This window comes from Girardinichthys multiradiatus, chromosome 9 (assembly GCF_021462225.1).
Source record: "Girardinichthys multiradiatus isolate DD_20200921_A chromosome 9, DD_fGirMul_XY1, whole genome shotgun sequence".
Lineage (NCBI taxonomy): Eukaryota > Metazoa > Chordata > Actinopteri > Cyprinodontiformes > Goodeidae > Girardinichthys > Girardinichthys multiradiatus.
This window is the reverse complement of record NC_061802.1, coordinates 26,774,542-26,780,541: the sequence shown is the minus strand read 5'-3', so window position 1 is coordinate 26,780,541 and position 6,000 is coordinate 26,774,542.

Sequence of the window (6,000 nt, the reverse complement as noted above, 5' to 3'; positions counted from 1 at the left end):
TCCCATTAATCCTTCATGATCTTTTTAGATTTAGAGCTATGGATAATGAAATCCAGTCCTGATTTGTATAAAAAAGTGAAATTGTTCTCAACTGATGTCTTACATGAGATTCTGTAAACCTAATAGCAACTTTAGCCATCTGCTAGTCACATTTTTTTTGCTGTGCTTACACAGTGCTAGACACTGGAGGAAACCCTGGGACATGCAGAAAAGCAATAAAAAACTTCACTGAGGCATCTCCAAAACTATGCCGCCCTGGGTAGTGAGCCCATATCAAAACCCACCACCAGCAGTGACGCTCAGAAATTGTATTTGTTACTTTTTTATGTTGATTAACTATCAACATAAAACTATCAACAAACTCTCAGGACTATTTAAAAAATGTTAACTGGCAAAACATTTCCATTTGTGAGTGGGTTTGTGTATAGAGTGGTCCTAGAAATGTATATTTTTTAATGAAGGACTACAGAGTCATGGTCCTTAACCCACCACTGAAACAACTGGAACACCCTGCCCGTCCGAAATGAAGGGTTAATGTTTGATGATGAGAGTTAATGGGTGAATATGAATTCAGCCTGGGTTTGAGCAGAGTTCTTGGTCCAGCAACGGAAATGTCATGTGTGAGAAATATGCATTACGATGAGGATTAAGTTCTCTATTCGTCCTGGTCCAATTAAAAATGTTCCCCCATGCAATTAAACGTGACTGTGAGCATTTAGAAAACCCAACATTCTTTTACCCACTTCATTAGGCCCATATGCATCTAAAAAACTATGCGATGCTTTCATTTCTTTCAGGAAGGCCACACAGATGAGTGGAGTTTTAACACCCTTTAGGATCACAACAAAGGCCATGCTTGACCCAACATATGTAGCAGCATGTTTCCGCTGCCCCTGCACCCCGGTGGAGCCTTTTTCCTCCTTCTTAAGCGGCCTCTCCCACCGCCGCTGCCCCGCCTGAGGCCCTGCGGGGCCCGGATCTCCTCCCGTGTCGCCCCGCCGCTGCAGCCGTCTCTGTCCCGCGGAGGCAGAGGTTAGAGTAGCAGTTAGACAAGGGCCTGCGGAGAAAAGAAAACGGACAAGGAGGAGGGGAGCAGGGAGGAGGAGGGGGTTCACTCAAGTACTTACAAGCTTGACGGGCACACCGAGTGTAGGCCCCGGGCTCAGAGACAAGAGGCTGTTAACCTGCCACTTCACACCAGCTCCACTGCGCTGGGGAAATGGATCAGGATAAATGCATTCCTTCAAATAAGGCAGACTCAGGGGAGCAGGGAGGGAGCGATTCAACCACAGTTTTACCCTCATAGCAGCTGAACAATGTCACAGTACAAAACATGAATGAACAAAATTGGTTATCTTTATAATAAAGTTATACAGCACTGTTAATAAAATATGTTAATCTTTAGAATCAAACAAGGTTAATAGTGTCCATTTCATCCAAACTTTTAGAGATGAAACATTCCTACATGGTCTGTGAGGTTAGAGTTTCAAGTCTTAGGACACCATAAAAGAAACAGATCCAATTATTTATTAAACAAAGACGAAGTCAAAAAGCTGGTTGTAAGAAACTAAGTACATCCAACAACAACTGGGATCCACATTTAGGAGCAATATTTCTCAGTGTTTTTTTTGTTGTTGTTGTTGTTGTTGTTTATTCTATTTAATTTTTAGTTTATCAGTCTCACACATAAGAAAGGATTCTGACCAGCTTTCCTTGCCAGTCCCAAGGTTGCTTTGGAGTCTGGACTTTGACTAGCCCAGTGCAGCAGTTTGCAGAAACGGCCAACCTAGACACCAGTGATGATCTGTTAATCAATGCATTTGAAAGCAGCAGCTGCTCCCCTTGGTAAGATGCACTTGGTTTCTTCAATTTTTGCTTCTTGGATTTTTGCTTCGTCTCTGTTTAATAAATAAATGAATATGATAAAAGGTCATTATAGTTGAGCTCAAAATTATTCAACCCCCTGGCAGATTAAAGTGACAAATAATCTTTTAATTTGAATGCAATATTAACGTCTTGGAGCGGCCCGGCCAAAATCCTGAATTTATTCGACTTAGAGGGAGGTAAAGATTAGGGTGACGATAAGAAGGACTTTAAGCCTCAAAAAATAGAGCTCTTCATCAAAGGTAATTGATCTAAACACCAGTAGAAACATGTAAAACAAACTGGTCAGCAATTAGAAGAAGGGTTTAATTGCTGTAAAATGTAAATAAAGATTTTTCCTGTTGAGAAGAATTGAAATAATGTTCACTGTTTTTTGGGGGGTTTTTTTTCATTAAAATTAACATAAAAAGTTTTTTATATTTGCTACTACATTGTCTTATTTTCTTTTGAGAGATACCTGTCTCATTTCTTATCAGAAACACAGTTCTTGATGGAATAAAAACCGTTTTTTTTTAAATCTAATTCTGTCAGGAGCTTAATAATAAACACTTTACAACATATAATTCCTATTTATGTAGGATGACATAGTTATGCATTGTGCATATAGCTTCCAACAGCAGACCATAGGCTTTTAAATCTTTTTGACATCCTTGGTCTAAGCAATCATTTCTTACACAATCCTTTGCATAACATTAGACAATCTTGTAATGTCATTTATCTTGTTATTTATTTTAACTTATAGTCCGGTTCTTGAGTATAAATGAATGTCTGCATTGATTATATATGCATTTATTTATGCTTTATCGTCGTCCATGCTGGTTAAATGTCCTTGTGACTGCTGGGCTGTAAGGCCATGAGATGAGGAGGCACTTGAGCTGAAGAGGCAGACAGAGGTCCCTCAAGCATCGCTCTTCAGCCGCTAGAATAACACTTATTTATAAATGGGGGATAACCCTAGAGTGGCGTATGAATATTTCAAAGATTTGAAGGGTCTCTCTCTGCCAAAGCTATTGGCCAGCAAACCCCCCCCCCCCCCCCTCCTCCTCTCTCTCTCTCTCTCTCTCTCTCTCTCTCTCTCTCTCTCTCTCTATCTATCTATCTATCTATCTATCTATCTATCTATCTATCTATCTATCTATCTATCTATCTATCTATCTATCTATCTATCTATCTATCTATCTATCTATCTATCTATCTATCTATCTATCTATCTATCTATCTCTTTCTCCCACTTTCTGCTCACACACAAACACAAAATACGTTTTTCTGCCCCCGAGGTAGGTTGGCAGGGATTATTTTTGTTTAATGAATGGGCTACAAGTATTCATCAACACGGCGAGATTATTGGGCTCCCTCGCTCCCCATTCTGCACAGACTATAGCGGCATATAACTACAATGTGTGTGTGTGTGTGTGTGTGTGTGTGTGTGAGAGAGAGAGAGAGAGAGAGAGAGCTACACACTGCAGCCAATTAAAATGCACTCTCCCCTGCTCTATCCCTCCACATCTGCCTCCTTTTCTCCACCGCCGAATGGCGCAGAAAAGAAGGAAGCCCATGAATAGGCGCTCATTGAGATCACAGATGGAGTATGGCTTTCTCTTTGCTCGAAATTTGAGAAACACCATTGTCCCCAATCAAAACTCAATGTGTTCGCCGACAATGGTGCCGGCTTTGAGCTGCGCCGCTTCAATTGGCCTTGTTTTTGAAACTTGAAGTGTTCCGCACAAAGACAGGGCCTTCCTAGATGTCACTAGTGTGTGTGTGTGTGTGTGTGTGTGTGTGTGTGTCCAGAGAGAGGGGGAGGGGGGAACACAATTAATATGAAGCCGTAATTACTCCCCTTCACACCGCTGCACCCATTCAGGACCCCATCGGTCCATTTATTGCTTTATCCCATGCGGCTGATAATCCGAATACCACCTTTTTTTATTCTAGGGCCTCTGCGGTGTGCTGGAGGAGACGGACCTGAACATAGTTATAAATAAACGGAGCATAAAAGGATGCAGCCCTGAGAGATTAAAGGCGACGCAACAATAAATTAGACGCCATTATTAAACTCTTAATTATTAATTCCGGTCCCCATTAGCGCATTGACAACAGCTGAGAGGAGATTTCAATATTCCCTCAGTTCCTGTACATCAGTAAATTAGGCTAAACACCATAAAATTAGGCTTTTAAGATTAGTCATTAAGGTAATTCAATTTTGAATTATTAGTTTGTAAATCCAAGGTTCAGTTCTGGTTATATCGCAACACCAGCTACTTTATTTTGGTAACAAACCCCCACCTAAACGTTTTTGATTGGGTTTTAATAAAGACGTTTGCTCAGTCAACTATTCTTCTCACATTCATTGAGTGCGGCGTTGGTCGTGTTATGCACTTACAAAAAGTGACAATACTGAAAGTTTGTGTTAAAAATGTAAAATTTGTTAAAGTCTGGCTGGATGGTCTGGCTGTTTGGAAGCAAAATATGAAAGAAAGACTGAATGAATGGGCGCGATACTGTCACACAGCAGTAGCTCCTTTAAAAATGTGTTATAAAAGTTTAAAACATTAAATGACTATTGAGGTTACATGTCAAAACTTTCATAAGGTAGTAAAATTCATGTTTTAATTTAGCAGATAGTACTGAAGAAGACTTGAAGCCTGCAGTTCATTAAAAAGGCAGGTTGGCAAAGGTTTCTCATCATTTTGTTTCCTTACTGTAGTCTTGCTTTTGTATGTATTTAGAGCTTCTTATGTAAAAAAAAAAAAAAAACATTTATGGGAAAGTAATAGTGCACACAACCATGAGCATATTGTTGCTGGTGGTGGCAGCATCATGCTGTGGGGTGGTTATGGGAACAAAATATGTTGGAGACCTCCCTGTACCAAGATGTTGCCATGTTAGAGCTGATTTAAAAAGGTAATTGGCATTGTAGGAATATTTTCTGCAATAATCTCAGACCATTGTATTTCATAGAAGGAAAATCAGATGATCTAAATTGTATTATTAATTAAAATTATAAATATTAAATATTAAAAAATATTAATTCAAATGTAGTCAATCAAATAAAATGTATGGAATTTGTAACATCAATTTTATTGGTTGATCAGTGCACCTAATATAGCATCAAGCTCCTATTAAATGATATCAAGGAAAAATATTTTAAATGTCCCAATTGGCTCCTTAGTTGGATAATCTTGCATTTTAGTTTAGGTTAGGATTAAAAGGTCAACTAGGAACATTCTTTAAAATGATTCTTTGCATACAATAACATTTATTTTATTCTTCTAAGCTTAAATAAGTCTTGTTAGATTGGCTTTTCCAATGCATCACCAGGTGAGAGTTTGGATGCACAGTCTCTGGATGTTTTCAGATGACTTCAGTCCCACACATTCTCTAAATTAATGAAATCAACTCATGTATACCAGACAAAGAACTGAAAAACGCAACAGAAAAACTCATGTTTGCTGCTAAGGCTCAGAATCAAAGCTCATCTCAGTTATATGGAAAAATAAAGTATGAAATTAGGGTGTAATAATACATTTTACACTTAAAACTTTCCATCATTAAACTTATATCACAAAAGTTAAAGGTTTTGCTATAGAGAGGGGGTACTAATAGGTACTAAGACATCTAAACATTTGACTCCAGTTCTCAGATCTTTGCACTAGTATTATACAGACTTGCTGCTAAGCCTAAAATTGATTTGTTTTTTACTAGCAAGATCACAGCTAGTGGTAATTTAGTTATACCTCATGGTTTGTTCAGATCTGGGGAAGCTGCCTGTGATATTTATGGTACAATGAAAATAACTATAAGACTGAACCCCAGGTCAAAATACTGTCGCTTTAAAATTAGATTTAAAAAAGAATCTGACGCTGTTGTGGTAATATTGTTATTGTGCTCTTATTATAATATGTATGTATATAAAGTTCTTTATACACCATTTTGTTTGTTTCTGACAAGAAATGACACAAGCATCTCTCAAAAGATAATGAATGAGGGAGTAGCAAAGTTGATAAAAGCAATATTAATCTTTTTAAATATATTTTATTTTAAAATTATTTATTTACTTCCCAGCTATCAGTGAAAAAAAAAACACTTATTGGGTATACAGCATTTAAAACTCCG